At 41.8% G+C, this 6,845-nt stretch overlaps 1 long non-coding RNA gene across 1 annotated transcript; it reads left to right on the top strand.

Annotated features, from left to right (window-relative positions):
- The first annotated feature begins 705 nt into the window (after window positions 1-705).
- Window positions 706-6,239, top strand: LOC149461803 (uncharacterized). The gene is made up of 3 exons (XR_016312781.1): window positions 706-793; window positions 4,448-4,587; window positions 6,115-6,239. It is a non-coding gene; the product is annotated as an uncharacterized LOC149461803 (long non-coding RNA).
- The last annotated feature ends 606 nt before the right edge of the window (window positions 6,240-6,845 follow it).

Here is a 6,845-nt window from a genome sequence, read left to right as displayed (position 1 = left end):
GTATCAGGGGCATCTCATGGGGCCCCCTACTGACTCGGGCATTGCCCAAGTTTCCAAATGGTCAGTCCACCCCTGGTAGGGACTTTGGCACAAATTCTAACCAATTATGAAGCTCCTCTTACAAGTGAGCTTCTGGACCTCTACTTTTCCCTCTCACTTCCATTTGTTTGTAATCAGCAGTGCAGCTTAGTTGCGGTCATTTGCACTTCTCTATGCGCACTACAAATCTCATAGTTCTTAGTCCATTTTTGGAGCAAACAAGAGAGGGTGGATCAGGGGCGGACTGACAACTTATGGGGCCCCCGGGTAATAGGGGATCATGTAGCCCCTATGTCCTTGCCTAAACTAAAAAAAGCCTATTAAAAAGGTACCAGGTGCATCTCATGGGGCCCCCTACTGACCCCGGGCCCTCGGGCAGTGCCCGAGTTTCCAAATGGTCAGTCCGCCCCTGGGGTGGATACATTCCCATATACAGTGGGACTAAAAGGAATAAGTTGGAGATTTGGAGGAGACTGAGTTTAGTGTCACTTTAAGTTTTATTCAGCATTTTTTTTTCTGTGCCAAAAAGATCTCCAAAGCATAATCTGACATTTGATAACACAACTTATGATTAGTTCTGGGAGATCACATGAACGTACAAAGCAAAGTTCAAAGCTCTGAGGATTTTTCATGCTATGTATCTGTAGGTGTATTAGGAAACTCACAGTGGATGTTACACACATGGTGGAATAATAAGATCTGCCAGAATAGATCAAACCTCTTCAGGGGAGAAGCAAAAACATTTTATGTAAAGGTAATGAAGTCTATGCCAGTTATTTAAAGTAGGACATATTTTGGGTGTTTGTAAGGACTTCTTTCTTATTTGATTCTAGAGATTTCAATGCATTTGTTCCATAAATGAACAGTTTACTCGGGATCATTCAGCTACGAAAAAACAAAATTCGACTATAGTGCTGACAAAACAGCCTGTTTAATATTTCATACAGTATATATGTTTGGATATGTTGCCTTGTTTCCCCCTCTGTTTGTGTACAAGTTAGTACAGCCGTAGTTAGATATTCCCAGTCTCTCCATCCCCAGAGTTAGTTTCATTTTGCCTTAAAGTGATTCTGAAGGCTGAAGGCTTTTTACCTTAAAGCATTACTAAACCCACTACAGTAAAATCAGTCTGTATATGCAGTAAAGCATGCTTGTTATACTCACTGTGGAACCTAAGGGGTTAATCCTCTGCATTGTGTAAAAAGGCTGTTTGATCCTGTCTTCTCTGCCCCTCCTGTTGTTCAAATGTCCATGTGTTATCTCCTGATAAGACAGGCTGATTCTGCACATTATCAATTTAGTGTGTATTACTAGAGAGATTTTTTTTTTCTTGGGAGAGTGCACAAGAAAACGTCCACCTAAAAGATTAACTAGTGCTCAGCTGGACACTGATAGAAGTCACAAGACTGCTATATACTGCTGATGAGAAAAGGTATTTAGCAGTTTATATTTACTAAAATAATTGCATTTCCATGTTCTGTGTACTGTGGGAGACCAGATATAGTGAATGCAGGGTCCTGGGTTTAGTAACACCTTAATGCATTCTCTGCATTAGGGTAAAAATCCTTGGTGCAACCCCCCCCCCCCCCAGCCCTTTCTTATACCTGAGCCCAATCTCAATCCAGTGCTGTGCATGAGATCAGAGTCTCTCTCAGCTCTCCCCCTCCTCATAGGCTCAAAGACAGCAAGAGGAGCCATTGGTTTCCACTGCTGTCAATCACAACCATTGAGGAGGGAGTGGGGGTGGTCCAAGCCATGCCCTGTGTGTCTATGATCTGGAGCGAGCACACATGAGTACCCCCATAACAGTTGGCTTGTCTTGATGGGTACTCTGCGGGGGGGGGGGGGGGAGCTAGGAACAAAAAGAGGAAGATTGGGCTGCTCTGTGAAAAACCATTGCACTGAGCAAGTAAGTATAACATGTTTGTTGTTTTTTTTTCAAAATTATGTGTTTAACATCACTTTAAAGTGTTACTAAACCCACAACAGTAAAATCAGTCTGTAAATGCATTAAAACATGCTTGTTATACTCACTGTGGAACCTAAGGGGTTAATTCTCCGCATTGTGTAAAAAGGATGTTTGATCCTGACTTATCTCATCCTCCCCTTCTTCCATTTTTTTTTCTTGGGAGAGTTCATGTGATCAGCACAGGGCCAATCAGAACTGTCCAGACAGAAGTCAGGGGTCCTGCATCCTCTTAGAGGAAAAATTAAAACTCCTCCCACAAGCTTTAACCAGTGCTCTGCTGGACACTGATAGAAGTCACAAGACTACTCCAACTGCTAATGAGAAAAGGTATTTAGCAGTTTATATTTCCTATAATAATTGCATTTCCATGTTCTGTGTCCTGTGGGAGACCAGATATAGTGAATGCAGGGTCCTGGGTTTAGTAACACTTTAATACAGGAAAGAGGCCATTAAAGGGTCCTTGCACAGAGCACCTATTTAAGCTCTATGGGAAAATGCACCCATGTGTATGAGCACTTAGAACAGCCATTCGCAAACAGAAACCATAGGGTTTCCTCAGAAGTTGCTAGGGGTTCCTTGAGCTCTGGCTAATTGACATTCCATTTGATGGTGCCTGCAAATGGCAGAGATACTAATGATCTTTTTAATTGTCTGCATGTGTGACATTTTGACCATATAAAGGAGGCATTTTCCTACTGGCCACCAATGTAAGGAACATTTTTCCCACTGACTCCCAATGATTTGGTTTGCTGGTTCCCCAATAGGCCCCACCAACTACAGGCTGTCTGCAGAAAAACTACATGAGCTGGGGAGGAGGCAAGCCCAGTCACCAGGGGCAGACTGGTGACTAAGGGCAGGGGGGCAATTGCCCCCCGGGCCGCTCTGATGCCCCAAAAAAGGTTGCAGCGCTTCTGCCAAAGACATGCCTAAAGGCTTACAAAGAGGAGTGCGGGATGAGGACAGAGCGCAGGCCGCCCCCCCCTCACCGGGCATGGAGGGTGCATGCTGTGTCTGAGCAGAGCCCTGCTCCATGCCCCACTGGAGGCTCTTCTCCCCCGGCAAGCCTGGACTGAGTTGCCCCGGCTCCCCCCTGAAGCGCCCAGCCACCCTCTGATGACCAGTTTGGGAACTGGTGCAGGCAGCAGGTGCTGTCCAACCCAACCCACCCGTTGAGCAGAAAGTACCTGGAGCAGAGTTTCAGCCTGGGATGGGGGTTGATAGAAGGCAGGGAAGAGGGAGAGTAGGAGGGGGAATGAGTCTCTGCAGCATGGACCTCTGGGTTGTCCCCTGGACCAAAAGTTGCTGGTCAACCCTTGCCAATCACCCTACACAAGAAGAGAGAGCAGTATTGACTACTACAGGAAGGTAAAGTTAGACATGGGATTACTGCACAGGTCTGGAAAAAATACACAAAGCACACCAAGATTGCACATGACTCTTATATTTAGACAATATTTGTTTATCACCTAGCTGCTCCTAAAAGTAGGTAAAATCTACTCCTTCACTTTGGCTGCCATAAGAGGGCTTTGTAGGGAAGTTTTGAACAGTCACCATGAATGATATTGTCTTACAGGAAGGCATTTAATCAAGTGTATTTTGTATCATCATATCATCCATCAAGTAAAGCATTCAAATAAAATTCCAGGATAATGTTGATGAGTTCCTTCTCAAACAGCTGAAAATAGTTCATAGCACTGTGTTCTACGTGGAATTAAACAGGATGTAGCCCTCACTGCCCCCAGTACCTGCATCATTTTAGCTCCAGACAGTTCTAAATATATACCCACCATTATAGCTACAGTGTAACTTGATAAAACAGATATAATCTAATACGATACTTCGACCTTCTACGTCATCCTCACTGGATAATGAGATGGAGAAGATCGTGCTGATGTTCAGATTATGGAGATTTTCTGCTTCATGCCTGAAGCTGTACTAAGTGTTAATCTGTTGAAATGACCCCTTTGGAATTGTAAGTGTAATCTTTTTTAAAAAACTGCTTAAAAAACTTGCTTGAGGATATCTCATTTATTCTGGCTGTTGGGAATCCACAATGGCAAAGATCAACAATAGCACTAGCTTGGAACTGCGTACATAGACTTGTCCTAATTGCCCAGGGCTTTTGTTCTTCTTGTGAAATTTAGATTCCTGTCAAAAACATTTTCTGATTACCAGTAACCCAGCTGCAGTGATTCGCTGCCCTCTACTGCCAGCTTCTACTATCACACTGTAATGAATAATTATGTATGTCACTTCCTGACTTGGGGGATGTTGGGAAAAAGATCCTGGAAGGAGTAAATGAGAAGGTCTCAGCCACATGTCCTGTCCATGCTACTTATACCAGATCAGATTATGCAATGCCAGATAACTAGGACTATGTTCCAGGCTGGTTAGGTAATGGCTGGAGGGTCACCTCATCACTGCAGATTTTGTCTTTAGATCTCCGACACAAAGGCATCATTCTCAGGGGCCCCTGCAATCGGACTTTGCTGCAACATTCATCTGGAGGTATCTCTGTATATAACTGTACCTGAGTATATCGGACAATTTCACCAGGACTCCTATCAAGCCATTTGCTGGTAAAATCTGTTTGTACAGTAGATGTACAGGACTGTTATTATTCCTTTCTTATATAAAGCTTGTATTATTTCTGTACAGGTGTGCATCTATATACTTGTGGTTAATGTTATATGTGTGTTGCCGTAATTCTTCTGCTTCCAATTACTTTGATTAGATTACTATTTAAGTCCCATAGAAGAGAATCCCCTCTGTTTACTGTCCTGGGTGGAGGCACAGCCAACTTTATTATCAATCCCATTCTTCCACTTAGCAAAGGATTTAGTTCTCTTATTTACTATTTATTTGCTTAACATCCAGTTTGGGAAGAACCATTTCTCTTAACAACCCACAAAGGTGGACTACTTGTCTTGGGCAAGTGTTCACAGCCGAGACAAGCTTCAGCTATAAATCAGCCATCTCCTTCATAGCTGTTGTCGGATCAGCCGCAAGATCAGACCTGATAACTAGGGTTAGAAAGTACTTAGAAATATGGGACAAAAGACTACTGGTACATTGTCCCATAAGGAACATATGGGTAGGTGCAGCATGGTACGGTGGAAGTAAAGACTCAAAGTTCGGTTGCACTAAAACGTGCAGAGATGCAATGGGGAGAGGCGCACCAACAGCATCTTTTTTCCGACGGCTTGGCCAGTCCCAAAGAGAGAAGGTTTACTTGAAGATTGAGAATCCCTAACCTATCCCTACTCTTTAGGAACCTTTCCCTGACACTAGTTGCTTTCCCTGTCAGACGTGGCATCTCTCCTTACTCTACCCACTTTGCAAATGTGCACCAAAAACCCAGTAACAAGGACTTATAAAGACCCTGCCAACCCAATTGGCTGCCAGGAGTCACACGGATGCAACGCTCCCTGCAGTAGAGTAAGTAGACTGCACCTGCCTACAGACAGAACTGTAAAACAATTATAATGATAGATCTGTTTTAAGCAGTATGAATGATATTCAAGTAATGTGTTTGGCTCAACATCCATATGCAGAATGAGTTGTACACAAATTTGGTGGTCTGAGTTTGGACTATTTGGTATTTTATGTATTTTTGACTCTTTTGTATTCATAAAAAATAAATTAAAAAATTATATATATATATATATATATATATATGTACAGGCTGATCATATACTGTGTATGTTATGTGGCAAAAAGTGGATATGGTTATACGGCCATGAATGCTGAAATTGAAATTCCCATTTTATGTGTTTCTCATTATTATTCAAATTTTAGGAATCTCAGTATTTAAGACCTGTTAGGAAGCATGGTCTTTACCTATTGATTATATTATTTCTTATATATCCATAAAGTGTGCTATGTAGATGTAAATATTTAACATTTTGCTGGTCGAGTAGGGATTGGCCAGAGAAAGATCTGGATCATACGGTTCACGAAGTTGAATATGAATTGCAATATCTGAGAACCAAGAATCCCTGTTTTTAAAGAAAACGTTTCCTAGGAATGTGTATCAGATGGCAGAATGTTAATGTATGTTAATGTATAATATTCAGGGAAAGATCTGCATCTTGCTTTATTTACAGAGAGTCTTGTGATTCCTCTAAGCATCCTCGAGAACCCTGCCATTTTCCAGTTCTGCTGCTGATTTCTTTTTTTTTATTAATCACCATATTGTGTATAGACAATAAAAAAAATTGAAAAAAACAAATGTTGACTTTCATGCTCTATTCTCTACCCCACTGCCCTAGGCAATAGCTCACCAGTTATTATGTCTCCACTTTTCAGTTACTAAGTACTATCCCTGTACTGTCCCTGACTGAGTTCATCACTATGTAGCAGCTCATTTGGTTCTGTGTGAATGATATTAATTATTAGATAAACAAACACAGATAGATTGAACTGTCTACTTCAAGAGCCATCACTTCCCATATGTAAGCCAGCTGCTGGGACAATATGTCAAACAGATCAGCGTGACTTTGAGATTGGGCTTGTTTTTAGTGGGATATGTTTAAGGCTCCCATGTGACCTATCTATCCAGAAGCTGTCATGGTTTTCCAAACTGGAACCTTTTCAGCTGGAATGTCCATTTTTCTGGTAAATGCAGCATGCTGAGTCTAGTTTTCTTTGGTATATCATGACCATTAAAAATACTTTTGCTATACACAGTACACATATAGGTTCCCCCTTTTGGTCTTTACCAACTAAAATGAGAAAAGGTCTTTACCAACTAAAAAAAGTGTGGTGACATATATTTTGGCAAAACAAAATGTAGCATTATTATTATTATACAGGATTTATATAGCACCAACAGTTT

The sequence above is a fragment of the Staurois parvus genome, unplaced genomic scaffold, assembly GCF_062004578.1.
Source record: "Staurois parvus isolate SC_StPar_1 unplaced genomic scaffold, SC_StPar_1.0 ptg000192l, whole genome shotgun sequence".
NCBI classification, from domain to species: domain Eukaryota; kingdom Metazoa; phylum Chordata; class Amphibia; order Anura; family Ranidae; genus Staurois; species Staurois parvus.
The sequence above is the reverse complement of the archived record's forward strand: the minus strand, read 5'-3'. Positions and strand labels throughout refer to the sequence as shown.